Below are 25,599 nucleotides of genomic sequence, written 5' to 3' on the forward strand. Positions count from 1 at the left end.
CACTGTAAGCTCCGCCTCCCTGGTTCACGCCATTCTCCTGCCTCAGCCTCCCGAGTAGCTGGGACTACACGTGCCCGCCACCATGCCTGGCTAATTTTTTGTATTTTCAGTAGAGACGGGGTTTCCCCTTGTTAGTCAGGATGGTCTCGATATCCTGACGTCCTGATCCACCCACCTCGGCCTCCCAAAGTGCTGGGATTACACGTGTGAGCCACCGCGCCCGCCCCAATTGAGTGTTTTTGGAATGCTGTTTTGAAAATCGATTGACCATGTATGTAAGGGTTTATTCTTGAACTCTTCATTCTACCTCATCGAGCTCTATGTCCATCCTTATGCCCAGTCCCCCAACTTTCTTCTTTTTCAAGGCTGGTTATTCTGGATCTTTTGTATTTTCATATAAAATTTAAGGCAAGCTTTTCAATTTTTTTTTTTGTTTTTAAAAAGCAGCTGGGATTTTGATAGGAATTGAGTTGAATCTGCAGATCAACCTGGAAAGTATTGCCATCTTAGTAAGTATTGCCATCAATACTTAGAAAGTATTGCCATCAATAGTAAGTCTTCTGATCTATAAACATGGGATATGTTTCCATTGACTTAGGTCTTTAAAAATGTTCTTTCAGGCCGGGCATGTTGGCTCATGCCTGTAATCCCAGCACTTTAGGAGGCCGAGGTGAGCAGATCACTTGAGGTCAGGAGTTTGAGACCAGCCTGGCTAACATGGTGAAACCCCATCTCTACTAAAAATACAAAAAATAGCCAGGTGTGGTGGCAAATGCCTGTAATCCCAGCTACATGGGAGGCTGAGGCAGGAGAATTGCTTGAACCCGGGAGGTGGAATCTGCAGTGAGCCGAGATTGCGCCACTGCACTTCAGCCTGGGTGACAGAGCGAGACTTTGTCTCAGGAAAAAAAAAAAAAGTTCTTTCAGTTATATTTTGTAGTTTTCAGTGTGCAGATCTTGCACATCTTTTGTTAAATTTATTCCTAAGTATTTTAATCTTTGTGATGCTATTGTGAATGGTTTTCTTAATTTGACTTTCTGATTGTTCATTACTATTTGTAGAAATGCAACATATTTTTGTATATTGATTGTGTTTCCTGCAGCCTTGCTAAATTCATTTATTCATCCTAATATTTGTTGATTTGTGTGTGTGTGTGTGTGTGTGTGTAATCCTTATGATTTTCCATATATAAGACCATGTCATCTGTGAATAAAGATAGTGTTACTTCCTTTTTAATCCAGATGCCTTTTATTTCTTTTCCTTGCTTGGTTGTTCTGGTTTGTCTCTGGTAGAATGTTGAACAGAAGTGGTAACCACAGAGATCCTTGTCTTATTCCTAATCTTGAGGGGAAGGCATTTAGTCTTTCATTATTAAGTATGATGTTAGCTGGATTTCATAAGTACCCGTTTTCACTTCAGGTTCACTTTCAGCTTCAGGTTGAAGAAGCTTCCTTCTATTTCTAGTTTTTTTTTGTTTTACCATGAAAGGATGTTAAATTTTGTCAAATGCTTATTTATTTATTTATTTATTTTTTAAGATGGAGTTTTGCTCTTGTTGCCCAGGCTGGAGTGCAATGGCGTGATCTCGGCTCACCGCAACCTCCACCTCCTGGGTTCAAATGATTCTCCTACCTCAGCCTCTTGAGTAGCTGGGATTACAGGCATGCGCCACCATGCCCAGCTAATTTTTTGTATTTTTAATAGAGATGGGGTTTCTCCATGTTGATCAGGCTGGTCTTGAACTCCCAACCTCAGGCGATACGCCCACCTCGGCCTCCCAAAGTGCTGGGATTACAGGCGTGAGCCACCGTGCCCGGAATTTTTTTTTTTTTTTTTTTGAGTCGGAGCCTCACTTTGTCGCCTCCCTCTGATGCCTGTAATCTCGGGCCCTGGAGTGCAGTGGTGCGATCTCGGCTCACTGTAGCCTCCACCTCCCGGGTTCAAGTGATTCTCGTGCATCAACCTCCCAAGTAGCTGGGATTACAGGCACGCACACCACCACGCCCAACTAATTTTTGTATTTTTAGTAGAGACAGGGTTTTGCCATGTTGGCCAGGCTGGGCTCCAACTTCTGGCCTCAAGCAATTCACCCACTTTGGCCTCCTAAAGTGGAGGGATTACAGGGGTAAGCCATCGCGCCTGGCCAATTTTTAAATTTTTGGATAGAGACAGGGTCTCACTATGTTGCCAGGCTGTTCTTGAACTCCTGGGCTCAAGCGATCCTCCAGCATCAGCCTCCCAAAGCACCAGGATTACGCTGTGAACCGCCATGCCCAGCCCTGGATTTTCATATCTTGAGTCAACTTGGCATTCTTGGAATAAATCCCACTTAGTTGTGGTGTATAATTCTTTCTGTACATTACTGGATCTGATTTGCTAGTGTTTTGTGGAGAATTTTTGTATCTATATTCATGACAGATGCTGGTTTGTATGTTTTTTTTTTTCTTTTTTCTTGTGATGTCTTTGCTTGGATTTAGCTTCGGGATAGAACTAGCCTCCTATAATGAGTTGGGAGTGTTCTCTAATTTTCTGTTTTTTGGAAAAATTTGTGGAGGATTGGTATTAATTCTTTCTTAAGTGTTTGGTAGAAATTACCAATATAGTTATCTTGGCCTTGGTTTTTTTTTTTTTTTTTTTTGTATGTAGTTTTTAAAAAATATTACTAATTCAATTCCTTTACTTGTTACAAATCGATTAAGATTTTCTATTATTTCTTGAGTCAATGTGGTAGTTTGTATCTTTTTAGGAATTTGTCTATTTCATCTAAGTTATATAATTTGTTGGCATACAATTATTTATCTTATTTTCTTATAATACTTTTACTTCTGTAATGTCAGTAGTAGGCCGGGTATGGTGGCTCATGCCTGTAATCTCAGCACTTTGGGAGGCCAAGGAGGGCAGATCACCTGAGGTCAGGAGTTCGAGACCAGCCTGGCCAACATAGCAAAACCCCATCTCCACTAAAAATACAAAAATTAGCTGGGTGTGGTGGCACGCACCTGTAATCCCAGCTACTTGGGAGGCCGAGGCAGGAGAATTACTTGAACCCGGGAGGCGGAGGTTGCAGTGAGCCAAGATGGCACCACTGCCCTCCAGCCTGGGCAACAGAGCGAGACTCCGTCTCAAAAAAAAAAAGTCATTATCAATGTCCCCCCTTTGATTCCTTATTTTAGTAACATGAATCTTCTTTCTTTTATTCTTGGTTAGTCTTACTAAAGGTTTATCAATTTTGTTGATCTTTTCAAAGGACCAACTTTCAGTTTTGTTGATTTTCTCTTGTTTTTCTATTCTTTATTTCATTCATTTCCACACTAAACTTTACTATTTCCTTCCTTCCACTTTGGGTCTAGTTCGCTCTTTTATTCCCTTGTTTCTTAAGATGAAAGTTTATGGTTTTGCTTTGAGATCTTTCTTCTTTTACAAAAATACATTTTATTTTTTGGATCAGTTTTAGGTTCACAGCAAAATTAAGTGAAAAGCACAGAGTTCTCATATGTCCCCTCCCTCCACACTGAGCCTTCCCCACCACCAACATCCCGACCCCCAACATTTCCACCAGAGGGCTTCCTTTGCCGTAGTGGTGCCGTAGTGGCACTGGCCCAGCACCATCGTTTTTTGTTGTTGTTGTTGTTTGGAGATGGAGTCTCGCTCTGTCTCCCAGGCTGGAGTGCAATGGTGCCATCTCAGCTCACTGCAACCTCTGCCTTCCAGGTTCAAGTGATTCTCCTGCCTCAGCCTCCTGAGTAGCTGGGATTACAGGCACAAGCCACCACACCCGGCTAATTTTTGTATTTTTAGTAGAGGCCGGGTTTCCTTCCCGAAGGATGCTAAAGAAAGACCCATCATGCAGCTCTGTCCTTACAGAAGGACATCAAGGAATTACCCACTGGGGAGCTCTGTCCTTCCCGAAGGACGCTGAAGAATTAACCTCAGGTCTTCAAGAGGGAACCCGTCTAACAACCATCGAGGAACCAAGGCCTCCCAGCAACCACGTGCGTGAGCTTGGCATGCGTCCTCCCTGTTGGGGCCTTCAGGGGACAGCAGCCCTAGCCCAGCCAACAGCCTGATGCAGCCTCACGAGAGACCCTGAGCCAGGATCTCCCACCAAGCAGCTCCCCCACTCCTGACTCACAGAGACTGCGCTGACGACGTTTGCTGGTTTTGGCTTCTCAGTTTTGGAGTAATTTGTAACACAGCAATGGGTAACAACTACAGAGGGAGGAGAGAACACAGACCTGTGGAATTACCGTACACACTTTCTGAGGGTCCCTAAGCATCGGAGATATAAATCAAAGGCCTACCATCCACTTTCACCCAATATGAAATTGCAGTAAAAAGTGGTATAAAGAGATAAAATGCACACATCTGCCACAGGGGTTCCGAGGACAAGCTGGTGGCCAGCGGAGCCGGGGAGGGAGCCTGTGTTCCTAGCTCAGGAGTGTTTTTCGAGCACACATCTCTGAACTGGATTCTGAAACATGGTGGGATGTTGAGATGCAGATAGAAAGGCTTTCCAAATGCCAAGGTCACCACAAGCCAAGGCCAACCAAGGATCAGATTGGGTATATTCTTAAGAATGGGCTGGGCGCGGTGGCTCACGCCTGTAATCCCAATGCTTTGGGAGGCCAAGGCGGGTGGATCACTTGAGTCCAGGAGTTTGAGACCAGCCTGGACAATATGGTGAAATCCCATCTCCACTAAAAATAACAAAAAAAATTAGTTGGATGTGGTGGCATGTGGCTGTAATCCCAGCTACCCAAGAGGCTGAGGTGGGAGGGTCACCTAAGCAAGGGAAATAGAGGCTGTAGTGAGCCATGACTGTGCCACCGTACTCCAACCTGGGCGACGGGAGTAAAACCCTGTCTCAAAAAAAAAAAAAAAAAAAAAAAGAATGGCTGGTAATTTAGCAAAGACATGTGCCCACTCCCTTTAAGCATTGTTTCAGCAGCCTCAACCTCCCTCGCTTAAGAGATCTTCCCAGCTCAGCCTCCTGAGAGTAGTTGGGACTATAGGCCCAGACCACCATGTCCAGCTAATTTTTTAAGTTTTCTATAGAGATGGGGTCTCGCTATGTTGCCCAGGCTGATCTTGAACTCCTGGCCTCACGTGATTCTCCTGTCTTGGCCACATCGTCGGGATTACAGGTGTGAGTCACTGCATATGGTTGGGCTAAGCCATGTTTCTTAAACTTAATTGTTTCTTTGCCACCTTTATTAATATTTTTTCTTTTGCTAGGCCCATTTTAAAGTTAAGGAATGCTTTTTAATACAAGTATCCTATATATCTTAATTTGTTTAATTTTTAAGTTGATGGGCTAGCTTTTTAAAATGTTAGTTTTGCCCTAAAGAATAATATCCACCTAACCATTCATATTTGTTCCAATAAAGATAAAATGAACCTGCCTGACGTGGTGGCACTCACCTGTAATCCAAGAGCTTTGGGAGGCCGAGGCAGGTGGATCACCTGAGGTCAGGAGTTCGAGACCAGCCTGGCCAACATGGAGAAACCCTGTCTCTACTGAAAATACAAAAATTAGCCAGGTGTGGTGGTGCACAACTATAGTCCCAGCTGCTTGGGAGGCTGAGGCAGGAGAATTGCTTGAGCCCGAGAGGCGGAGGTTGCAGTGAGCGGAGATCGCACCATTGCACTCCAGCCTGGCGGACAGAGACAGACTCCATCTCAAAATAAATAAATAAGTAAATAAATAAATATTTTAAAAGCCTGCAGATTTCAGTCCTAAACTCTCCGCCCAAGCAGTTTGACTCAGAGGGAAAATGTCTCCTCTGTTATGTTCTCTCACATTGCACGGCGTGGACTTCCATCTGGTTCGGTCGTGTGGTCAGGAACATACAAGTCAGTCTCTGCCGTTCTTTTCTTTCCCACCTGCAAGTTGAGAGTGCTGAGACTGCCCTCTTAGCCTTGGGGGATTAAAGAGACCAGACAGGGAAGGGGCCCAGTGCAGCGCCCAGGACAGAATATGTGCTCGGCACTTAACCGCTGCTGCTACCAGTGGGATCGTCCTTCAGAGTGGTAGAATCCAATTTAGGGACAGGATTAGACAGAGTGTGGGCTTTGACTTGCACCCTCTACAAGAGTGTGGGGAGGGGACGGAGGCCAGATGGCCCCAGGCAGGGACGACTAGGATGTGGCAGCATTGCTGTGTCACCGTGGCCTGGTCCTGTATTTGCCGTCCGCGTCCTCTCTGCCTGAATCCTGTTCCTAGTGCCTGGTCGTCCCTCAGAGCTCTGCTGCGTTCCACCTGTTCACCAGACATCCTGGGCTCCAGTTTCCATCTGCCCTTGTGCTGCTCTGTCATGGCATTTTGTATCCTTTTATGACAGTCTTGACGACTGTGCACGTACCCGACAGGGCTCGGCCCTCTGTGGGGGTAGACGGACGCCACACTGAATCCATCTCTTGCCCGAGATGGTAGGATCCTGTCTAAAGCTGATGAGGAGGTTGGGGGTGGGAAGAACACGGCTGGAAGAGCGTCCGGAGCCCACCCCTGTTATGGAGCGATAGAAGCCCCCCCCTTTCTGTGGCCCCCACCCCACCTTTATCCTCTCTAATGCAAAACTGTAAAGCAGTTACGGTAATTTAGTTCAGCAGGTTCTGAAGTCTCACCCAGTTAGATGCTCCCTACAGTGTATTCCGTAAAATCATAATTCTCAGGGCCATGATTCAAGCAGCCGCCCAGTGGAGTTGGGCTAAACAGACACCTCTGGTTTCATTTTTTTTAATTAATTAATTTATTTATTTACTTATGTATTTATTTATAGACGGTGTCTCGCTCTGTTGCCCAGGCTGGAGTGCAGTGGGATGATCTCGGCTCTCTGTAACCTCCTTCTCCCAGGCTCAAGAGATTCTCCTGCCTCAGCCTCCCGAGTAGCTGGGATTACAGGCATGCACCATGCCCAGCTAGTTTTTGTATTTTTAGTAGAGACAGGGTTTCACCATGTTGGCCAGGCTGGTCTTGAACTCCTGACCTCAAGTGATCTGCCTACCTCAGCCTCCCAGAGTACTGGGATTACAGGTGTGAGCCACCACACCTGGCTCATTTCTTTTTACATCAACACTGAGGCAACTTGAAATACATCCATTCATCTCAGCTGTAAAATAGCGGAATATTTCTTTATTCCTGGGAACATAAGGTATTAGTTGTATCTTCATCAGCAATTTTGGAAGGAGGGCATGTTGAGGCCTCTCTCAGTGTCAGCTGGCAGAGACAGGGCAATTAGTTGATGTAGCAGTTACCTACGGCTGTGTAACAAACCACCCCAAAACCGAATGGCTTAGAGGAACCATTATTTAGCTCATGATTCTATGGGTTACAGGTGTGAGCCACTGCGCCTCGCCCTGCATTCTAGCGGGATCAGCTGGGCTCCACTAGGCAGTTCTTCCTCTGGTGTTGTCTGAAGTCAGCTGGAGGCCGGTGGCCTCACTCTCGTGCCCGGCGGCTGGCTGGCAGTCACCTGGTCACAGGGTAGGCTGTGCCTCTCGTCATCCAGCAGGTTAGCCTGGGCTTGTTCACAGGGCGGGATAACAGGGTTTCCAGGACCAGCAAGAAAACAAGCCCCAATATGCAAGTGCTTTTAAAGCTACTTGTTTCTTTTTAAAAACAATTTATGTACTTATTTATTTATTATTATTTTATTTTTGAGATAGAGTTTCGCTCTTGTTGCCCAGGCTGGAGTGCAATGGTGCAATCTCAGCTCACTGCAACCTCCGCTTCCTGGGTTCAAGCGATTCTCCTGCCTCAGCCTCTGGAGTAGCTGGGATTACAGGCGCCTATGGTTATTTCTTGATCATGTACTAAACAAGGAGTGGATTATTCACACGTTTTCCAGGGAAAAGGGCAGGCAACGCTGGAACTGAGGGTTCCTCTTCCTTTCAGACCATGTAGGGTAACCTCTGGACCTTGCTGTGGCATTTGTAAACTGTCATGGTGCTGGTGGGAGTGTCTTTTATTATAATATATTAGTGTCTAATGTATTATAATTAGTGTATAATGAGCAATGGGGATGACCGGAGGTGACTTTCATTGCCATCTTGGTTTTGATGGGTTTTGGCGGGTGTCTTTAGTGTATCCTGTTTTATCAGCAGGGTCTTTGTGACCTGTGTCTTGTGATACCAGTCCTGTTGACCTCCTATCTCGTCCTGTGGCTAAGAATGCCTGGCCTCCTGGGAATGCAGCAGCCCAGCAGGTCTCAGCCTCATTTTACCCAGCCCCGATTCAAGATGGAGTTGCTCTGGTTCAAATGCCTCTGACAGTAGGAGGAGCTGAAGATTATTGGGGCTATTAGTGCAATGGACCATAGCTGGGAAATGGCAGGGCCGGGGGGGCTGTGGAGCTGACATCTGAGTGTGGGGTGCAGTTATCTGGAAGGCTGCTTTTGAGGAAAGGTGTTAGGAGTGCCCCCACTAGGACATCTGATGGGGACGGGGCCACAGGAGGATGGCAGGAACATGGCTGCAGGAGCTTCAGCCAAAGAGGGAACAGGAACTCCAGCAGGGGCTGGAGCCCTGTGCCCTGTCCAGCATCCTGGAACAGGCGTAGCAAGGAAGGAAGGGTGTGGCAGGGGTTGAGGTGCCGCCCAGCGCACCAGGGTTTGGAAGGGCACGCCCACCTGTTTGGGAGCAGACACTTCAGAGGCACTCAATAAACACTAGTCCCTGTTTTATTGACTAATGATAGTCAATGTGAAAGGAAAATAAGCCTTGGGACCCCAAAATTACTAAGTTATTTATACTGAAGGGAAAAATCAAGCAGGGAACTGCTTAGGGCCAACCTGCCTCCCATTCTATTCAAAGTCATCCCTCTGCTCACTGAGATAAATGCATATCTGATTGCTTCCTTTGGAAGGCTGATCAGAAACTCAAAAGAATGCAACCATTGGCTGGCGCGGTGGCTCACGCCTGTAATCCCAGCACTTTGGGAGGCCGAGGCAGGCGGATCACTTGAGGTCAGGAGTTCGAGACCAGCCTGGCCAACATGGTGAAACCCCGTCTCTACTAAAAATACAAAAATTAGTCGGGTGTGATGGCGCATGCCTGTAATCCCAGCTACTCGGGAGGCTGAGGCAGGAGAATCACTTGAACCCAGGAGGCAGAAGTTGCAGTAAGCTGAGACCACACCACTGTACTCCACCCTGGGTAACAGAGGGAGACTGCCTCAAAAAATAAATAAATAAATAACCAGAATGCAACCATTGGTCTCTTATCTACTATGACCTGGAAGACTCCTCCCCGCTTCAAGTTGCCCTCTTTCCAGAACAAACCAATGTCCTCTGTATTAGTCCATTTTCACATTGCTATAAAGACATCATACCCAAGACTGGGTCATTTAGAAAGAAAAGAGATTTAATTGACTCATAGTTTTGCAGGGCTGGGGAGCTCTCAGGAAACTTACAAATTGTGGTAGAAGGGGAAGCGGCATGTCTTACGTGGTGGCAGGCGAGAGAGTGGTGAGCGAAGGGGGAAAAGCCCTTGATAAAACTATCAGATCTCATGAGAACCCCCCTCACTATCACAAGGACAGCAGGGTGGAACCCTGGGACCCAGTCACCTCCCACCAGGTCTCGACCTAAACGTGTGGGGATATGGGGATTGCCATTCAAGATGAGATTTGGGTGGGGACACAAAGCTCAACCCTATCAACATCTTACATATATTGATCGATGTCTCGTGCCTCCCTAAAATGTATAAAACCAAGCTGTGTGCTGAGCACCTTGGGCAGAGGTCACCAGGCCCTCCTGAGGCTGTGTCACAGATGTGCACCCTTAACTTTGGAAAAAATATACTTCCTAAATTGAGACTTGTCTCAGATATTTGGGGTTCATATCATAGACCAGGGCAAATGCCTAGTCATGAGCCTGGGTACACGGAAAGAGATGGGGACAGGCCACTCATGAGCAAAGCCAGCTGGGGCCCCACAAGCATGGGAAGGGAGTGAGGCCCCACCTCATGAGCAGACTCTGCACTCACCCATCCACGGGGGCTGTTGGAGGTGCAGGCAGTTGGTATTGGCAGCCGGGCCACAGGGGAATCGTGCACATCTGAACTGAACCCTCCTCCTCAGGACAGACATTTTAAAATTTCACTTAAACCACGACCTCTTCATTATATAGGTTATAAAATAAACTGTTGCCGGGTTTGCTGTGAAATGGCTTGCCTATCAGCAGGCTGCCTGCTGCGTGTATTAATCAGAGTTCAGTTACAGACCGTCTGGCGTTTGTGTGTGTCCCAGCTGGGCTGGTGCATGCTGTGACAATTGTCCACGCCTGGGGATCTGTCTACTGAATCCCCAAGGAGAAAGCTTCTTTCGTGGACGGCAGGACCATTTCCACGCACACAGCCCTGGTGGGGGGAGCTGGAGTTTGCCCAGGTCCCTCCGCAGTCACAGTGATAGGTGCCCAGGTCCCTCCGCAGTCACAGTGATAGGTGCCCAGTTCCCTCCACAGTCACAGTGATAGGTGCCAGGTCCCTCTGCAGTCACAGTGATAGGTGCCAGGTCCCTCAGTCACAGTGATAGGTGCCAGGTCCCTCTGCAGTCACAGTGATGGGTGCCAGGTCCCTCCGCAGTCACCGTGATAGGTGCCCAGTTCCTGCCTCAGTCACAGTGATAGGTGCCCAGGCCCCTCCGTGGTCAGAGTGATAGGTGCTAGGTCCCTCCGCAGTCACAGTGATAGGTGCTAGGTCCCTCCGCAGTCACAGTGATAGGTGCTAGGTCCCTCCGCAGTCACAGTGATAGGTGCCCAGGCCCTTCCGCAGTCACAGTGATAGGTGCTGGGTCCCTCCGCAGTCACAGTGATAGGTGCTAGATCCCTCCGCAGTCACAGTGATAGGTGCTAGGTCCCTCCGCAGTCACAGTGATAGGTGCCCAGGCCCCTCCGCAGTCACAGTGATAGGTGCCCAGGCCCCTCCGCAGTCACAGTGATAGGTGCCCAGGCCCCTCCGCAGTCACAGTGATAGGTGCTAGGTCCCTCCGCAGTCACAGTGATAGGTGCCCAGGCCCCTCCGCAGTCACAGTGATAGGTGCCCAGGCCCCTCCGCAGTCACAGTGATAGGTGCTAGGTCCCTCCGCAGTCACAGTGATAGGTGCCCAGTTCCCTCCGCAGTCACAGTGATAGGTGCTAGGTCCCTCCGCAGTCACAGTGATAGGTGCTAGGTCCCTCCGCAGTCACAGTGATAGGTGCTAGGTCCCTCCGCAGTCACAGTGATAGGTGCCCAGGCCCTTCCGCAGTCACAGTGATAGGTGCTGGGTCCCTCCGCAGTCACAGTGATAGGTGCTAGGTCCCTCCACAGTCACAGTGATAGGTGCCCAGTTCCCTCCGCAGTCACAGTGATGGGTGCCAGGTCCCTCTGCAGTCACAGTGATGGGTGCCAGGTCCCTCCGCAGTCACAGTGACAGGTGCTTCATATTTGTATCTCATTTTATCCTCACGACAACTCTGCTGTCAATTCTGATTCTGAGGTCAAACAAGGCTGGGAAGCTGGGTGACCTGGCAGGGACCTGGCCATTGCAGGGAGGGGGCTGCGGACGGAGCCAGAGGCTTCCAAAGAGACGGGAAAGCATCCAGTTTGCAGACCAGGAATCAGTACATCTGGAACCGTGAGGCAAGGAGGAGCTTCGAGATCATCCAGGGGGACCTCCTACCTGCCAAGGACTTCCACTCCTATTCCCTCCCAAGCAGCTCTCTGCTCACAGTCTCTGTGTAAGCAACGGTCCCTGACAGCTTCAACTTGGGGAGGGCAAGGGAAGGATGAGCTGCCTCTCCTATTTAATTTTAATTTTTTTTTTTTTGAGGAGTTTCGCTCTTGTTGCCCAGGCTGGAGTGCAATGGTGCGATCTCGGCTCACCGCAACCTCCGACTCCTGGGTTCAAGTGATTCTCCTGCCTCAGCCTCCCAAGTAGCTGGGATTACAGGCATGCGCCACCATGTCCAGCTAATTTTGTATTTTTAATAGAGACGGGGTTTCTCCATGTTGGCCAGGCTGGTCTCGAGTTCCCAACCTCTGGTGATCTGCCCACCTCGGCCTCCCAAAGTGCTGGGATTACAGGCGTGAGCCACCGCGCCTGGCCTATTTTAATTTTAATTTTATTTTTTTGTGAGACAGGGTCTCACTCTGTCACCCGGGTTGGAGTGCAGCGGTACCATCAGGGCTTGCTGCAGCCTCAGCCTCCCCAGGCTGAAGTGGTTCTCCCACCTCAGCCTCCCAGGTAGCTGGGACTATAGGTTCATGCTACCATGCCTGGCTAATGTTTCTATTTTTTGTAGAAACAGGATCTCGCCATGTTACCCAGGGTGGTTTCGAATTCCTGGACTCACACAATCCTCCCGCCTCTGCCTCCCAAAGTGCTGGGATTACAGGTGTGAGCCACCACATCAGGCCTGCCCCTCCTATTTTGTTCCAATTATTTACGAGGGGTTGCGCAAAGAAGCTCTCCAGCTAAAGGGACTGAGCTTTTACTCCCTGCAGCTGTGTGACCTCAGGCAAGTTAGTCTCGGAAGGTGCTTCTGCTACACAGGTATAGCATGCAATGAACGGGGGCTTTGTCATGACGACCACGATGGTGATGATGGCGCTTTGCCCTGATTCTGATTGGCTGGGTTGGTGAAGGGCCGGGGTGCTTCCTCCTGAAGGTGATCCTATGAACCGCCCCAGAGAAACACTCCTGCATCTCACAGCGTTCTCCCTCGTGCTCTTGTCTTCTCTTTCCTACCAGATTGCAAATTCTCTTCCCAAGAGGTGGCATGAAGCTGTGAGTCCCAGCTGCAACCAACAGAGAAGCAAGCGAGCCGTGAACCTCATCGATCCGGCCAGTCAGCACCTCCGTCTCTCCACGCAGGCCAGGTGGCTCCAGATGCGGGACTTGCTCCTGGCAGCTTGGCAGCTTTGCAGCTTTGCATCTGTAAGGCGTATATTACTGTAGAGTGCTTTTCAGCGTTACATAAGTCATTCGTATGTATTGCAGAAAGACAGCGAGGAAAAGAGAGACTGCACTTGTTATGGGCTGAGCGTTCAGGTGGGCGTGCCTCCCCCCGGATTCACGTGTCAAAGCCCCAACCCCCAGCACTGCAGAAGGGGACTGCGTTGGAGATGAGGTCCTCACAGAGGTGATTAGGGTAAAATGAGGTCGCTAGGGTGGGCCCTGATTGGACCGGTGTCCTTGTAAGAAGAGCAGATGAGGACAGACACACACACAGAGGGACAGCCCTGTGGGGATACAGGGAGGAGTCGGCGTCTGCATGCCAAGGAGAGGCCTCAGAGGAACCAGCCCTGCTGACGCCTTGATCTTGGATGTTCAGCCCCCAGGATGTGAGAGGATGCGTGTCTGTGGCCGAGGCCCTGCAGCCTGTGTGCTGTGCACAGCAGCCCAGGAAGCAAATCCAGCACATCAACAAGGCTGAGAAAACGCTTGTCTTTGTGGCCCCTACTGCCGGAGGCCACCACACGAGCAAGGGGCTGCAGTCTCCCTGCTGTCAGAAGTTTGCTCTGTGTCTTGGCAGACAGCACCCCCATCGTGGAGCTTCCGGGAGACGGGTGCTGCTCAGGCTGGGTGCACAGAAGGGCCAAGGCAGGGTAGGGCTCCTGTATCAGGGCCCGGGTGGGGTTGCCAGGTACAGCCCTGTCGGGGAAAGGCCCCCGAGGAGGTGGATTTGTAAAGGACAGACTCAGGGACAGAATTTCAGAGAAACCCGTCAGTGGCTTTCCCCTAGTGCAAATTCACCTGATCCTCGCGGAGACCTATGAGACCAGCTGGTCAGCGCCCACCACCGCTTTTGACCACGCAGGAAGCAGAGGCTCTGAACAAGACAATGTGCCCCCAACAGAACCCCCACAGCGCTGACACGCACACAGACTCCTCCAGCATAGCCACCCCTCCCCACGAGGCGCACAGACTCCTCCAGCATGGCCACCCCTTCCCCACGGAGCCGTGTCCGGAGGCAGAGGGGGCTTGTGGTGGCAGAGAACCCATGCCTCCCGCCCCTCACTGCACTGCGCTCAGGGGGCACCAGGGACTGAGCCCTTCCAGCTCCGGCAAAAAAGAGGAACAAAAACACACTGATTTTACGAGACCAAGTTCAGTCTGTGGCCTGTCCCGACACTAAAGGATGGGCTTATTTTTTAGTGTAATGACAGGACCAGGGACGTTAGGAAATTAAGCAGATGAGAACTGAAACTGAGGGAGAGGCCCTGAAGTACCTCCCCTAGTGTTTCCAAGAAGTGACACTAGGCTTGTGTTTAGCGGCCTGCGTGGTGCCTTCCTCCGTGGTGGCCCCAGGCAGGAGGGGTGTGGTCTGAGTGCCCTTATCTAACGCTCACTTTTCTCCCAGAACTAACTCTTCTGTTGCTTGAGTTTCAAAATTTTTTTTTTTTTTTTTGACAGAGTCTCGCGCTGTCACCCAGGCTGCAGTGCAGTGGCGCAATCTCATCTCATTGCAACCTCTACCTCCTGGTTTCAAGTGATTCTCCCACTTCAGCCTCCTGAGTAGCTGGGATTACAGGCACCCACCACCACGCCCGGCTAATTTTTGTATTTTTGTAGAGATGGGGTTTCACCATGTTGGCCAGGCTGGTCTCGAACTCCTGACCTCAAATGATCCACCCGCCTCAGCTGGGATTACTGAGATTACAGGCGTGAGCCACTGTGCCCAGCCTTGAAATTTTTTTGGGTGGGAGGGGTACACAGAGAGCAAGTTTATATGGTGAATGCTGATGGCAAACATCATCCAAGAGAGACAAGATGGGAAAGGTGCTGCAACCAGAGGCACTAGGGAGCCTCAGGCTAGATACGAAATGTCACCCAGGGAAAGGCCTGGGCTCTGGGGAGGCTGGCAAGACCCTCAGCCTTTCAGCAGCCTGCGGACAAGCACTTCAGAGTCAGTGCAACCACTGCTGTCCTCATGCCCTGCCACCAGCATCTCTCCTCCTCTCTCTGTCATCTCCTCACCCAGTGAGACAAGAACATGCTGGATTTCCGTGCTCATGACGGTGCCATTCTCTTCCTTGTCAAACACCTGAAGTCTTTCCACATAATCCTCTTAGGTGCCCTGGTCCCTGTTCCCTGCCACTGTCTGCAGCAGGGGCAGGAAGTGCTCAAAGTCCAGCACCTTCACGTTCATCTCATCACTCTTGGGGTTCCCCAGGACCTCGAGCGCCGTGGCATTGGTGGGGTTCTGGCCCAGGGCCCTCATCACGTCCCCACAGGGGCTGGAAGGACCTTGCCGTCACCTGTTCAGTCAAACAGCCGGAAGGCAGCCTTGAACTCTGTGCTGGTCCTTGGTGAAGTTACATGTCTTGACTGCTCAGCTCCACAGGAACTTTCCCTGTAGTAATGGCTCAGTGAAATATATATATATATATATATATATATATATATATATATATATATATATTTTTTTTTTTTTTTTTGAGACGGAGTCTCACTCTGTTGCCCAGGCTGGAGTGCAGTGGCACAATCTCAGTTCACTGCAAGCTCCACCTCCCGGGTTCATGCCATTCTCCTGCCTCAGCCTCCCGAGTAGCTGGGACTACAGGCGCCCGCTACCACGCCCAGCTAGTTTTTTTTGTATTTTTAGTAGAGACGGGGTTTCACCATGTTAGCCAGGATGGTCTCGATCTCCTGACCTCATGATCCGCCCGCCTCGGCCTCCCAAAGTGCTGGGATTACAGGCGTGAGCCACCGCACCCGGCCGGCTCAGTGAAATATTTTATAATCATGATCTATGTCTATGCCTAAATCGCCCTGCCTAAGACACTGAATAGCCTGAGAAAACTCCCTTTCATGCTAACTCACTGGGCTTTTTTCTGGAAGACTTCCTTGGCCCCGCCGGCATCAGTACTTGAGCCGCTCCTTTCCCTATTTCTCGGGATTTAGGTGATATATTGGATCTGTGAGCTGTTGGGTTCTCCTGCACGCATTTAAAATACCAAATTGTCGGGCGTGGTGGCTCACACCTGTAATCCCAGCACTGTGGGAGGCGGAGGCGGGTGGATCACCTGAGGTCAGGAGATCGAGACCATCCTGGCTAACATGGTGAAACCCCATCTCTCCTAAAAATACAAAAATTAGCCGGGCGTGATGGCAGGTGCCTGTAATCCCAGCTACTTGGGAGGCTGATGCAGGAGAATCGCTTGAACCCAGGAGGCGGAGGTTGCAGTGAGCTGAGATTGTGCTACTGCACTCCAGCCTGGGTGACAAGAGCAAAATTCTGTCTCAAAAGGAAAGAAAAAAGAAACAAATAAACAACAACAACAACAACAAACAAACCTGTCGGGCGCGGTGGCTCACGCCTGTAATCCCAGCACTTTGGGAGGCTAAGGTGGGTGGATCACCTGAGGTCAAGAGTTCGAGACCAGCCTGGCCAACATGGTGAAACCCCATCTCTACTAAAAAAACAAAAATTAGCTGGGTGTGATGGCACGCACCTGTAATCCCAGCTACTTGGGAGGCCGAGGCAGGAGAATCGCTTGAACCCGGGAGGTGGAGATTGCAGTGAGCCGAGATCATGCCACTGCACTCCAATGTGGCTGACCAGCAAAACTCTATCTCAAAAATAAACAAACAAATCTGTCGGGTGTGGTGGCTCATGCCTGTAATCCCAGCACTTTGGGAGGCTGAGGTGGGCAGATCACCTGAGGTCAGGAGTTCAAGATCAGTATGGCCAACATGGTGAAACCCCGTCTCTACTAAAAACACAATATTAGCTGGGGGTGATGACACATTCCTGTAATCCTAGCTACTCAGGAGGCTGAGGCAGGAGAATCGCTTGAATCTGGGAGGCAGAAGTTGTAGTGTGGTGAGCTGACATCACACCATTGCACTCCAGCCTGGGCAACAAGAGCAAAACTCTGTCTCAAAACAAACAAACAAGCAAAAAAAAAAAAAAAAAAAACCAAACAAATCTGTTGGGAAGCTAAAGTGGGAGGATCACTTGAGCCCAGGAGTTCAAGAGCAGCCTACCAACATAGTGAGACCCTGTCTCTACCGAAAAAAAGAAAACTTAGCCGAGCACGGTGGCTCGCAACTGTAGTCTTAGCTACTGGGGAGGCTGAGGTGGGAAGATCACTTGAGCCCAGGAGGTCGAGGCTGCAGTGAGCCATGATCACACCACTGCACTCTAGCCTGAGTGACAGAACAAGACCCTGTCTCAAAACAGACTCCAAATTTGAACAGGTGAATTTTATTTTTTTTCCGAGACAGAGTCTAGCTCTGTCGCCCAGGCTGGAGTGCAGTGGTGCACTCGGCTCACTGAAACCTCAGCCTCCTGGATTCAAGCAATTCTCCTGCCTCAGCCTCCCGAGTAGCTGGGATTACAGGTGCCAGCCACCACGTCTGGCTAATTTTGTACTTCCAGTTGAGACGGGGTTTCACCATTTTGGCCAGGCTGGTCTTGAACTCCTGACCTGAGGTGTTCTGCCCACCTCGGCCTCCCAAAGTGCTGGGATTGCAGGAGTGAGCCACCATGGCCTGGCTGTTAATTTTCAGAAACCGTAGGTATGTTTTGTTTGTTTGTTTGTTTTTTGCCCCAGAGTACAATTTGAAAAAATATTTGTGTAAAAGAGAAAAACTAAAGTTTTTGCTTGCTCGCGTGCAGATGGCGTGTGTCCTGGTGTGCAGGCGTCTGGGAGGAAGGGGCCTTCCTTTGAGAGATGGCATTTCCCTGTGTTTTCTGAGGGGGAAATGCATGGCTAAGGAGTTGAAGTGGGTCTGTCCCCTTCCCTGTGACAGGAGCCTGCTTGGGACAGTGGCTGCTGCCTTCATGAGGAGGCTTTAGTGAATTTAAGGGACCCGTGGATGTGTCTTCAGTTCGGAAACAGGGGCACAGGTGCCTGCCCTTGCCTGCAGAGTAGGGTGTGGGCCCCGGGAGGTGCTCTGGTCCAAGCCGCATTTCTAAGCAAGCGGGAGGCTGAGGTCTTTTTTGCAGGCCCCTGAGTCACACAGGCCTCCAGGCGGTGGACACTCAGTGGGGTTTAGGTGCACGGGGCATGCGGGGTGTCGTAACCTCTGCGAAAGACTCCAGAGGGGAGTGGGACTGGCAGGTGAGCCTCAGACCCAGGCCCCGAGCAAAGGCTGGTGGCCAGGAGCATGGGGCCACACACCCCGCCTGCTCGGACTGGCTGGGGTGCCTGAAGAGGGCAGCCTCGGCCTGCACCCCAGCAGCCTCCACTTGGTCTCTCTCTGTCTCTGCTCCTCCCTCAGCCAGGACCTTGGAGCCCCTCAGACTCTGACACTCGCTGAGAGGGTGCGAAGCGTGGACCACAGCTCCCAGCTGTCACCTGCCCAGGCCCTGCGCTGGGCTTTGCAGGCCCGCGGTCTTTACCATGTGGCCACTTCACAGTGCGGTTACTGTCGCCCCACTTTGCAGGAGGAGATGGGGTCTGGACTCACACCCAGGGCGGCTACTCTGTGCAGACACTTCCCCACCTGCTGGCGTTGGCCTGCTCTTGTGACCTTGACTTTGACCTGCAGGCTGATGAGGCCAGGCTCCTCTGGGAGTTGCTCTCTACTCTCTGCTGACCCCTGGGATGGGGGATGGATGTGTTACAGGAAACGGGTCCGGATCTAGACGCCAAGAGGGGGTTCTTGGATCTTGCACAAGAAATATAATTCAGGGTGAGTCCGTAAAGTGAAAGCAGTTTATTAGGAAAATAAAGGAATTAAGAATGGCTTACTCCATAGACAGAGCAGCCCCAGGACTGCTGGTCGCCCATTTTTATGGTTATTCTTGATGACATGCTAAACAAGGGGTGGAGTATTCATGCCTCCCTTTTTTAGACCATATAGGGTAACTTCCTGATGTTGCCATGGCATTTGTAAACTTGTCATGGTGCTGGTGGGAGTGTAGCAGTGAGGACGGTCAGAGGTCACTCTTGTGGCCATCTTGGTTTTGGTGGGTTTTATCCAGTTTCTTCACTGCAAGCTGTTTTATCAGTAAGGTCTTTATGACCTGTATCTTGTGCCAACCTCCTAGCTCATCCTGTGACTTAGAATGCCTTACCTGTCTGGGAACGCAGCCCAGTAGATCTCAGCCTTTTACTGAGCCCCTGTTCAAGATGGAGTCGCTCTGGTTCAAAAGCCTCTGACAGATGGCAACAATCTCACCGGACTCAGCGCCTCCAGACTGAACTCAGTTTCTCAAGAATCATTTCCAGGGGCGAGGTCTTAGTGCACCCAGGGTTTCTAATCTCTTTGCTGTGAAAGATCTTGTTTATAATTTTTGCCTCTGTGGAAGTCTATGTTTAAAAAATAATGTGTCTCCTAGGAAAAAAAGCTTTTGTTTGCATTGTTTTCCTATTACCTATTAGCCAAAAATAGTTAACGTCCATCCAGTAGAGATTAGTATCCACACACTGGAGTTCGTGTATTTACAGCAAAGTTATTATCTTTCGTTTTGGTAAACTTTTACATCTGAGATAAATATAGGGTTGTCTTTGGGCTTTTAAGAATGCCGGAGTTACCCCGAGGGCCCCTGGCTCTCCCGGCATCCTCTTGGAGATCAGGGAAATCTGGGTGGGAACCTCCTCATTTTACAAAAAAAAGAAACTAAGACCAAATGGGTAACGTCCTTGTTTAAGGTCACAGGCTGGCGCTGAGCCTTGGCTCTCAGCTCCCCTGGCAGTCACGCGACTCAGCGTCCAGCCCTACCTGCTCCAGGGCCCTCCCTACTGCCGGCCGCTGCCTGTCCTCTCCCCTGACCTGCCTTGAGCCAGACTGGGCCCCCTGGGCCTTGGGCAGGGCTGGATGGGCAAGTTGTCCAATGAGGCCCCCTCAGAACTGGAAAGCCTCCTTCTGGGTGTGGAGGTGGGCAGCAATCTGCCATTTGGCCCTGGGATCACCTCTCTGGCTCAGTTTGCTTATCTGTGAGGCCAGATGTCGGCAAGTTCAGGCTGAGAATTAGAGCGAATAATGAAGAGGGAGCCCCTTTCCCAGGGCCTGGCTCATATGCACCGTGGACAACAAATACCAAAAAGGCTGGGCACGTGGCTCACACCCGGAATCTCAGCACTCTGGGAGGCCGAGGTGGGTGGATCACTTGACGTCAGGAGTTCGAGACCAGCCTCGCCAATGTGGTGAGACCCCATCACTGCTAAAAATACAAAGATTAGCCGGGCGTGGTGGCGGGGGCCTGTCACCCCAGCTACTCCAGAGGCTGAATGAGGCAGGAGGATTGCTGGAACCCAGGAGGTGGAGGCTGCAGTGAGCCGAGACCGTGCCACTGCACTCCAGCCTGGGCGACACAGCAAGTCTCTGTCTCAAACAAACAAATAAACAAAAAAACTACTTTTCCTCTTTTCATTCCTAGCAAAAATCCCCTCTCTGGACAAATACTACTCAAGGTCAGAATCTCCCTTTGCCCCCAGTTTTTCATTGAGGAGGCTGAGGATCTGAGTCTCTCTCTCCTTTTTTTTTTTTTTTTGAGATCCAGTCTCACTCTGTTGCCCAGGCAGGAGTGCAATGGCATGATCTTGGCTCACCACGAGTCTCTTTCTTAATAACCAACCCCATTACCAGGTCAGGAGAAGCTGCTGCGCTGTGGCTGCATCAGGGCCTAGAGCAGGGCTGCCTGCCTCTGCTGCCCCGTGTGCTGGCGGATAAGGTAGGGAGGTTTGTTATGCCTCAGTTTCCTTAAAGGTAAAATGGGGTGTCAGTCGTCTCTACCTTGTGGCCTGGTTTTGGTTAATGAACTAATCTACACACATAACAAGGGCTCAACAAAGGTTAGCGATGACGTTTCCTGCCTATCTGAGCACCTGCACGCTGGAACCCTGTAAACAGTTGAGGGTGGGTGGCTGACTTCCAGCTCCCTTCAAATGCTTCTCTGAGTGTCTGGGCACCTGCGGCTCTCCAGGGGCTCGGCTCAGGTCTCAGTGATCACAGATTCTAATGAAGAAAGGGTCTGTCTCTGTCATCCAGGCTGGAGTGCAGGGGGCACGTTCATGGCTCACTGCAGCCTCGACTCCCACCTAAGCCTCCTGAGTAGCTGAGACTACAGGTGTGCTGGACCACACCCAGCTAATTTTAATTTTGTTGCCTAGGCTGGTCTGTCAGTGGAGTTTTATACCATTGAGACAAACATAATATTTGGGGCTGATCTAAAAGCTCAAAGTGAGGCTGAAGGAGCCATCCAATGTTTAAATGAAGAGGTACATCATAATTCATTTTTAATAAGTATGCAGAGCTGGGCGGCTCATGCCTCTAATCCTGGCATTTTGGGAGGCCAAGGTGGGAGGATCGTTGAAGCCAGGAGTCTGAGAGCAGCCTGGGTAACAGAGTGAGACCCCATCTTTACTAAATAAATAATAAATAAATAAATAGCTGGGCGTGGTGGCGCATGCTTATAGCCCTAGCTATTTGAGAGGCTGAGGTGGGAGGATCCCTTCAGGGATCCTGTAGTGAGCTATGATCATACCACTGCACTCCTAGCCTGGGTGATGGGGGGACACCCTTTTTCTAATAATAATAATAAATTATAAAATTTATAAATTATAAAATGTGTGCTTATGATAAATCTAAACATTACTACCTAACATACATAGAAATTTTATTGTAATAAAATTTCTTTACCCTTGCCCATTCAGTATCATATCTTCACAGAGCCTTCTGGACTTGTATCTGCCTATGTTGTTTTCTGTTTTTTTTTTTTATTTGTTTGTTTGTTTTGAGACAGAGTCTTGCTCTGTCGCCCAGGCCAGAGTGCAATGGCTAGATCTCAGCTCACTGCAACCTCTGCCTCCCCGGTTCAAGCAATTCTTCTGTCTCAGCCTTCTGAGTAACTAGGATTACAAGAGAGCACCACCACGCCCAGCTAATTTTTGTATCTTGTTTTAGCAGAGGTGGAGTTTCACCATGGCTGGTCTGGAACCCCCGACCTCAAGTGATCCACCAGCCTTGGCCTCCCAAAGTGCTGGGATTACAGGTGTGAGCCACTGCATCTGGTCATTTATTTATTTATTTATTTTTTGAGATAGAGTCTCACTCTGTCGCCTAGGCTGGAGTGCAGTGGCACAATCTTGACTCACTGCAACCTCTGCCTCCCAGGTTCAAGCAGTTCTCTGCCTTAGCCTCCCGAGTAGCTGGGATTACAGGCACCTGCACCACGCCAGGCTAATTTTTTTTTGTATTTTTAGTAGATACGGGGTTTCACCATCTTGGCCAGTCTAGTCTTGAACTCCTGACCTCGTGATCCACCCGCCTCAGCCTCCCAAAGTGCTGGGATTACAGACAGGTGTGAGCCACCGCGCCCGGCCATTTTTTGTTTGTTTTAAATAAAGCACATCATTGTATATTCACTGCTCTGCACTATTTTTATTTTTTAATTTAACAGATCTTGGAGACTATATCCTATCTGTGTACACAGAATTATCACATCACAACTTTAGAAAAATGTCTTAAATTAAAAATGCTAAATGAATGTTCTAGAGTTTATTTAACCAAGTGTCTGGTTGTTCTCAGGCTTCCTGTGATTATAGGTAGAGCTATAAGTCAGCACATCCCTGTATCCACACATCCCGCGGTGCCTGTGGGAATTTATCTGTGGCACAGATTACCCAAAGTGACATGAGGGGTGAGAGGTTTTACAAATGGTGAATTCCACGAGCTTTGCAAATCTTAACTCCTTTTTCAAGAATAAGGGAACTGTGAGTAGGACAGGTGCACGGTACTTTCATTTTATTTTAGTCTAAGTATTTTCTGAAATAATTTGAAGAGGCTTAAAGGGAGGTGCAGGCTGGGTGCGGGGGCTCATACTTGTAATCCCAGCACTTTGGGAGGAGGAGGTGGGAGAATACTTGAGCTCAGGAGTTCGAGATCAGCCTGGGCAACACCGTGAGGCTCCATTTCTACAAAAAAAATTTTTTTAAATTAGCCAGACATGGTGGTGTGTGCCTGTGGTCCCGGCTACTTGGGAGGCTGAGGTGGGAGGGTCACTTGAGCTCTGGAGTTCAAGGCTTCAGTGAGCTATGATTGTACCACTGCACTCCAGGGTGGGCGACAGAGCAAGACCCTGTCTCAATAATAAAAACAAAAAAAAAAAAGGAAAAAAAGGGGCACAGTAGACAGTACCAGTACTTGGTATTTTAAATGGTTTTCAAATGAAACCCACCCAAGCTCACCAAGTCCAGCCGGGGCCTGAGGACCTGAGCAGGCGCCAGGTCACACAAGGTACCGGGTGCAGGAGGCGGAGCCCGCAGCGGGCCCTGCCCTGACAGCGGCACCTGCGCGGCCTCCGCAGGTTCTGGGATCGGCCGCCGGCCAGGTGCAAGGGAGGGGGGAACAGGAGCCGTTGTCCTGGGGCTGAGAGGGCTCCGCGGTCTGGAGGGGACGGCGTCAGCGCCCGCGGGGGTTCGCAGGGCAGCTCCGGGGCGACCCCCACCCCCGCCACGGTCAAGTGTCGATACAGTGTTGCCAGCCGGGTGCCAACTATGAATAAGTCCAAGGGCGCAGCACGTGGGCTGAAACGCGATCCTTCCGCGGAGCCGCTGCTCGCAGGGCCGTCCCCACCGAGCCCGCCGCGCGGCGACCCCTGACGGCGACCCTAAGCCCCGGCCGACTAGGGGAGGAGCTCGCGCGCGAAACTTCCCCGGCGCCCGCAGGAGACCCCGGCAGGGGAGATGCCGGGGCCCAGGCAGAGCTCGGAGGCCCCTCCCGGCCCCACCCCGCGCCCCGGCCCCCTCTGCCCCCGACCCGGTCCCTGGGAGCCCTCGCGGGACCCCAGCCTGGTCCTTCGCCACCTCCCCCCGTTCAGCCCCGACCTCCCTGATCCCCGCGCCCCCCGCGGTCCCGGCCCGCCCGCCCCCTCCCCCAACCCGGGTCCCAGCCCCGTCCGTTAGCGGATCCCATGCAGGCTCCGCACCCGGCCCCGCCGGCGCCCTCGGCCCACACCTCTCTCCGCGCGCGTGTCCCCCCGTGCCCTCGCCGTATCCCCCCCGTATCCCCCCCGCGTCGCCCCCCCGCGTCCTTCCCCCGTGTCCCCCCAGCGTGTCCCTCGGCCGCCCCGCGCGCGCCGGCGGAACTGTGGGATCGCCGCGCACAGGAAGTGGCGGCGGCGGCGCGGCCGAGGGCGGAGGGCGGAGGGCGGCGGGATGGGGGCCGGGGGCGGCGGGCGCCGCACTCGCTGAGGCCCCGACGCAGGGCCGGGCCGGGCCCAGGGCCGAGGAGCGCAGCGGCCAGAGCGGGGCCGCGGAGGCGACGCCGGGGACGCCCGCGCGACGAGCAGGTGGCGGCGGCTGCAGGTGAGTACCGAGGCCCCCACCCGAGGCCGGGCCGCCCCCCTCTTCCCCCACGCCCCGCCGCCGCCCGAGGTCGCCCCTGTCCCAGCCGTCCGACCTCGGGCCGCCCGGGGCCCCGCGCCGCAATGGGCCGGCCGCGCTCCGCGGGGCGCGGGGCGCGGGGCCTGGGAAGGCGCGGGGCCGGGAGGAGGTCTGGGCCCGGGTCCTGTACGCCCCCCGCAACCCCGGCCTCCCCGGCGGCCTGGTCCAGCGCGAGGCCCCGGCCACTTCCCGCAGCAGCCTCGGTGGCGCTGGGCCCAGCGGGAGGCCCGGGGGTTCGGGGCGCCCGGGAGGGGCCCGGGCCGGGCCGAGGGAGGGCGAGTGGGTTCCCGCGGGGACGTCCCATCCCTCCGTCCTGGACTCTGCTCCGGGCCCCGCTCGGCTCCCCCGTGGACAGGACGCGCCTGCCGCCTAGTTTCGGGGTGCGGCGGACCCGGGACCCCCCCCAGGGGCCTCCTCCTCGCGCGCCCAGGCCAAGGGGGCAGTTTCACTTTTGCCGCTCCGCGCGGGGAGGGCTGCGGGGCCCAGGGTTGACTGCGGGTTCGGCCCGGAGACCGGCGGCGCGTTTGCACCGGGCGGGTCAGGGGATGGGGTCAGTCCGGGAGCAAGAGCCGTGGGGGCGAAAACCCACTCCTGGCCACCCCAGGACCCTTGGAACATTGGTCCCAAGTATTTAGGAAAGGAGGGTTATTAGTATTTGAAGGTAGTTTAAAATGGTGCAGTTTTTTTTTTTTTTTTTTTAACTTTGAGAGAAGTTTAGTGACATGGGGAAAATGCTTTTATAAATGGCTTCCCAGACCTTTTTTTTTTTTTAAAAAAGCACAATTTAAAAAGCTTTGTCAAAGAGAATACTTGAGCAGTTGGGTTCTTTTTCCTGGGAAACATGATCTTAGTAGAAGAAAGATGTGGGCTGTTGGCCTCCAGACAGAGGGTGATGAGCATGCGGCTCTTATTAAAAATGAAAGCCAACGCCGAGAGCCTGCTGGGGGCTGGGAGGTGGGGCGGGCGGCGGGCCCAGGCTGCTAGAGGGACCCAGGATCCTGCGGCTTTTAAATTGCGGGCGCGGCTGCTCCGACTCGCTTAGGAATTGCTGAACTTCGTCTTCTCAGTTTGAAAGCTTCAGAGGGGTCTCCCGAGGATGCTGAGCACTCTCTTGATTTGGCCACTTCTTTGCCGCCCCCCCTCCCTCTTTCCAACCAATCCTCCTCCCGGACAGAGTTCGGCGTTAGCCTGTGCCTGTTACAGCTGCTTCTTGTATCCATTTCTGGTTAGTCTTAAGTATCTTCTTGAGGACATTGTCTAAAAAGCAGCTGCATGCCATT

At 51.6% G+C, this 25,599-nt stretch overlaps 1 protein-coding gene and 1 pseudogene across 2 annotated transcripts in view; one reads left to right on the forward strand and one right to left on the reverse strand.

Moving 5' to 3' along the window:
* Positions 1-14,377: 14,377 nt before the first annotated feature.
* Positions 14,378-15,253, reverse strand: LOC474129 (myosin light polypeptide 6-like; annotated as a pseudogene).
* Positions 15,254-24,078: 8,825 nt separating this feature from the next.
* AGPAT3 (1-acylglycerol-3-phosphate O-acyltransferase 3) overlaps positions 24,079-25,599 on the forward strand; it is a 123,870-nt gene continuing 122,349 nt past the window's right edge. The window contains exon 1 of one of the 2 annotated variants that reach the window (XM_009440574.5): positions 24,079-24,241. The gene's annotated coding sequence lies outside the window, so the exon portion shown is untranslated. The remainder of the gene's footprint in view (positions 24,242-25,599) is intronic. The other variant, XM_001146797.7, reaches the window with a different exon arrangement.

This window comes from Pan troglodytes, chromosome 22 (assembly GCF_028858775.2).
Source record: "Pan troglodytes isolate AG18354 chromosome 22, NHGRI_mPanTro3-v2.0_pri, whole genome shotgun sequence".
In the NCBI taxonomy this organism is placed as follows: domain Eukaryota; kingdom Metazoa; phylum Chordata; class Mammalia; order Primates; family Hominidae; genus Pan; species Pan troglodytes.